The sequence below is a fragment of the Olea europaea genome, unplaced genomic scaffold (genome assembly GCF_002742605.1).
Source record: "Olea europaea var. sylvestris unplaced genomic scaffold, O_europaea_v1 scaffold3077, whole genome shotgun sequence".
Lineage (NCBI taxonomy): Eukaryota > Viridiplantae > Streptophyta > Magnoliopsida > Lamiales > Oleaceae > Olea > Olea europaea.
In genome coordinates this window covers 57447-63413 of record NW_019249493.1, presented here as the reverse complement: position 1 = coordinate 63413, position 5967 = coordinate 57447, and positions in this window count along the sequence as shown.

Genomic DNA, 5967 nt, shown 5'->3' with positions numbered 1-5967 from the left:
CACAAGAATTGGAATAGTGACACTTTCACACATGAGTCACTTGTATTTTTTACTCCATTCTGATATGAACTGAGTATGTGGAAGGTCTATGACTTATTGATTTTATCTTTGCATCCCATCAACTGCATTTTTAAGTTATTATGTGATATTGCTTAGTATGTACTTGAGACGATACCCTTCAACATTTGTGACAAAAAGAGGGAGAGAAAAATGTAACTAAGGGGGAGACATAGATACATTGATTTACTGCATAACATTTAATAGAGTTCGCAGTAAAGGGAGCGTTGCATTGCATTCCATATCATATCCATTGTTGTTTAAGTTTTGATGTTTAGTGATATTAGTGTTTCGGTTGGTGTTTTGATTAACATCAATGTCACGTTTCAAACTACCATGTTGAATTGTGATTAAGTGCTTTAATTTTTATACTTCCTATAACACGTGCTTTTACATTGGGTTTGTGAGTTTTTAGATTTCACAAAACAGGTACAACAAGGAATGCAAGGCTCAGTGACTCGAATTTTGGGTAGTTTAGGTTGTTTTAATTGATTGTAATCCCTTGACTTGAATTTGTATAGTTTTGTCACAGAATGTCAAAGGAGGAGATAGGTTTTTAATTGTAACTGGCATTCTATGAACAAAAAAGGACTTAATTAAACATGTCTAAAAGTCAAGGAGTGAAGTGCATTATTTATACTTGAGTTGGGCTAGGGTTTGAGCTTGGAAAATTATGGCCCATAAGTCAAAGTCTATTTATATAGACATGCAGGTGAATTGAAAAAATAATGCAACCAAAATATACCTATATACATCTATAGCTGGGAAAAGAGAAGAGAAGAGGTTGCTTGCTGCTGAAGATTAATAAATATAGATATATACAACAGCATATTTCAACTACTGGAGAAATTAAAAGGCTGGTCGGCTGCTGAAATTGCATCACATGTATACACGAAATTTGAGGAAGCTTTGGGAATAATTTATAAATACAATTGATAGCACTTGGAGCTACTTTGAATGGTCAAGAATTGAGGCAAGCTGCTGAATTTAAACATATATATTCACACCAAAACGGAGGCTATCTTTTGGGGCCGAAAGAAGACGAAATTAGAGCAAAACATTCAAATATAAATAGATGATTTTGGAGGCTGCGTTTGCTGAATCGTAAGATATATATACACATATTGGTGGCTTAAATTAGAGAATTGAAGGGCTGATAAGCTGTTGAATTTATAAATACACACACACACATTATTGGTGACAGTTTTGAGAGAATTGAGGGACAAGTGGAGTGCCGGCTGGGGGCTGAATTATATTGTTTATATACATACTTTGGTGCTAGCATCTTGTGATCTAGAGAATTAAAAAGGCTGGGAGTTGAATCTTGTTCTCAAACAAGTTGGGCAGATTTGCGGCTGAATTTAAGGAAGTTAGAATTGAACTCTTCAATCAATAAAGTCAGCGGCCGTGGTTGCAACATTGAGCTTTCATCTTCATAACATCCATTTATTATTGAAGTGATCCAAGAAGAAATTAATTGGTGGTTCCTTCTATATCACTCTTGTGATTTGGCAACCATTGTTTCGGCAGAAAACATCAAAGGTCTTGAAGACAAAACACCGATGCTTCTTTAATCTTGTAAGGAATGAACTCTCTCATTAGGGATTGAGAGAGGTGGACGACAAGCGCAATGAATTGGACAAGAACAGATGGTTCTTGAAATTCTACTTAGTGATACAATTAGTTGAGAACCAAAAGGCAGTAGTGGACAGCAGATTGGGCTGCAGGAGGTAGATCGGGAAATCTAGCAGGAGACTAGTAGCATCTACATGAGACTGAGACAGCGGGTCTAATTGGGTACGGAGTTTGGAAACTTGTACTTGCTGAATTGGAATAGTGGAAGTCACTAGCTTGGTTCCGGAGTTTTACCCAGGTTGGAGTTTCTCCGTCATCAGTTGTGTTTTTATTATTTTATTTACTTTACGCATTACAAATCAGCAGTTCAACCTTAGGAATTAATTGGACTTGATTGTTTAACCATCTAGACGACTAATAATAAGTGACTTATTGCTTATATTAGTAATTTCACAGTAAGGTCAAATAATTGTTAATTGGAACGTAAACTTGGTAAGCTTAAAATTTGAATTTGACGTTGCAATGCATTAGGTGATTTTTCAAGCGTGACTAGAGTGTTCTCCGTGAATTTTCAGAGGGTTTGATCTTTAAAATACATTTTACATAATAAAATTATGGATTTTATATTGGTACCACAATTTTTATTTGTTACACCACATTTTAATTGCAGTTAAGCTTCTCAATATTTGCTCATTGTAGCAATATCCTTAACATTTTTTGTCGAATTCCTATTTTCAAAATTTCATTAATTAGTATGTTTCGTCTTTGATGATGATTTACATCAAAATATTTTGTTTTCATGTTTTAAAATGAAATGGAAAAAAGTTTTGCACTTTTTTTTTTTAATATGATTGAAAAATAAGTTGTTTTACACAATTTCAATGGACTTTGAATATAAAATTGTTATCAAATACAAAATATGTTAACCAATGAAATGTTCGAGGATAAAAATGATATGAAAATTTGTTAGAAAAATAAATATTATAGTGAGCAAAGATTAAAAACTTTAAGTGCATTTAAATATGGTGCAAGAAAAAATTAGATTAATGTTATTTACTCTCATTGAAATTGTAACTTCAGCCTAACTGATATTAAATGATAGGCTAATAATATTTTAAAGAAGAGTTACAGGTTTTTATTTGGTCTCTAAGAGAGTTGATTTAGGCTCCATTTGGTAATCATTTTTTTCAAAATGCATTTTCTCTATCTTCTTTTCAACCACACATTCCTTATTAAAATAATATTACACGTAAATCAAAAAATTTTCTTTATTTTTCAACCACATATTTCACATCAATTTACTATTCTAAAATACACTTTTACATAAAAATGTCTATCAAACACCCTCTTATTCAATGGTCACTGAACATTACTATAAATTATTACTTGCTCATCGAAAATTAAAATATTACTTTTTGCTCACTGAAATTTGTTATAGATTATCACTTGCTCACCAAAATTTAAAATGTTATACATTGCTCACCGAAACTCAAACAAAATTACTCATTAATCATCCATATCATTTTCCATAAGTGTTATCTATTTTGCAAAGTTTAGTGAACAATGAGTAACTTTATTCAAATTTAGGTGATCAATAACTAATCTTTTAAATTTCCATAAGTAAATAGTAATTTATAATAAAGTTGAGTAAGCAACGAATAACTTTTTAAAAATTGTTGAGCAAGTAGTAACTTGTAGTAAATATCAGAGACAATTCACTAAATTATCTAGTGTCTGATAAATAGCTACTGCACACTATGGAGACACCTATTTCCCAGCCAAATATTGGTGAAATTGAATAACGTTAATCTTTAATTAAATAACTTACGTAAATAAATATATTGTTTAATGCTATTTGATTGCCACTAGACCACTGTTTAGCACGGGACTGACTGAATAATATTACTTTTTATATTAATCATAAGATCATAATCCTAATCGAATATTGAAAATCTGAAACCATGTAGTGATTGCCAATAATAACCAATATATTGACCAAGAAAAACCATTTTCCATTTCTTTCCATATCAAAAACCATCATTGTCAAAAGATGAAATTTACGATGAAACTTTGAAAATTTTATTTTTTAGGACTCCAACCTTTTGTTTTTGTTTGTGGATTTGGGAAAGAATTGGCATAAAAGATTGTGATAAAGAAAGAGAATGATGTGTTGGAGTAATCCGAGAAGATTTACAGTGAAATTTTCCGAGTTTATGTCTTCGCGGGTTTGGAGAAAATTGGCGTAATAGATAGTAATAAAAAGAGAAATTTATGGGTTGGGGCAATCCGTTCAAGNTAGCGACCGTTTTGGATTGAAGTCACTACTTCGTCGTGACGTACGAGGGATTTTGGCCAATTTTTGGAAAGAGTGAGCAGTTTCAAGTTTGGAAGGCTTGGATAGTCGGCGTAGGAAGAATTGAGCAGAACTTTTGCACACGGTGTTCGTTTTGGGCCCATAAGTACTTTTTGGAAATGTAGCGACCGTTTTGGATTGAACTCACTACTTCGTCGTGATGTATGAGGGATTTTGGCCATTTTTTGGAAAGAATGAGCAATTTTATGTTTGGAAGGCTTGGATAGTCGGCGTATGAAGAATTGAGCGTAACTTTTGCACACGGTGTCCGTTTTGTGCCCATAACTACTTTTTGGAAATGTAGCGACCCTTTTGGAATGAACTCACCACTTCATCGTAACGTATGAGGGATTTTGGCCATTTTTTGGAAAGAGTGAGCAGTTTTATATTTGGAAGGCTTGGATAGTCGGCGTACGAAGAATTGAGCGTAACTTTGGCACACGGTGTCCGTTTTGGGACCATAAAGTACTTTTTGGAAATGTAGCGACCCTTTCGGATTGAACTCACCATTTCGTCGTGACGTATGACGAATTTCTACCATTTTTTGAAAGAATTAGGACTTTTATTCTTGGAAGGCTTGGATAGTCGGCGTACGAAGAACTGAGGGTACCTTTTGCACACGGTGTCCGTTTTAGGCCCATAAGTACTTTTTGGAAATGTAGCGACCGTTTTGGATTGAAGTCACTACTTCGTCGTGACGTATGAGGGATTTTGGCCATTTTTTGGAAAGAGTGAGCAGTTTTATGTTTGGAAGGCTTGGATAGGCGGCGTACGAAGAATTGAGCGTAACTTTTACACACGGTGTCCGTTTTGGGCCCATAAGTACTTTTTGGAAATGTAGCGACCGTTTTGGATTGAAGTCACTACTTCGTCGTGACGTATGAGGGATTTTGGCCATTTTTTGGAAAGAGTGAGCAGTTTTATGTTTGGAAGGCTTGGATAGGCGGCGTACGAAGAATTGAGCGTAACTTTTACACACGGTGTCCGTTTTGGGCCCATAAGTACTTTTTGGAAATGTAGCGACCCTTTCGGATTGAACTCACCATTTCGTCGTGACGTATGACGAATTTCTACCATTTTTTGAAAGAATTAGGACTTTTATTCTTGGAAGGCTTGGATAGTCGGCGTACGAAGAATCGAGCGTAACTTTTGCACACGGTGTCCGTTTTGGGCCCATAAGTACTTTTTGGAAATGTAGCGACCCTTTCGGATTGAACTCACCATTTCATCGAGACGTATGATAGATTTCGACCATTTTTTGAAAGAATTAGCACTTTTATACTTGGAAGGCTTGGATAGTCGGCGTACGAAGAACTAAGGGTACCTTTTGCACACGGTGTCCGTTTTAGGCCCATAAGTACTTTTTGGAAATGAAGCGACCCTTTTGGATCGAACTCACTACTTCATCGTGATGTATGAGGGATTTTGACCATTTTTTTGGAAAGAGTGAGCAGTTTTATGTTTGGAAGCTTGGATAGTCAGCGTACAAAGAATTGAGCGTAACTTTTGCACACGGTGTCCGTATTGGGCCCATAATTACTTTTTGGAAATGTAGCGACCGTTTTGGATTGAACTCACTACTTCGTCGTGACGTATAAGGGATTTTGGTCATTTTTTGGAAAGAGTGAGCAGTTTTATTTTTGAAGGCTTGGATAGTCGGCGTATGAAGAATTGAGCATTGCTTTTGGACACGGTGTCCGTTTTGGGCCCATAAGTACTTTTTGGAAATGTAGCGACCCTTTTGGATTGAACTCACTACTTCGTCGTGACGTATGAGGGATTTTGGCCATTTTTTGGAAAGAGTGAGCAGTTTTATGTTTGGAAGGCTTGGGTAGTCGGCGTACGAAGAATTGAGCGTAACTTTTGCACACGGTATCCGTTTTGGGCCCATAAGTACTTTTTGGAAATGTAACGACCCTTTTGGAATAAACTCACCAATTCGTCGTGACGTATGAGGGATTTTGGCCATTTTTTGGAAAGAG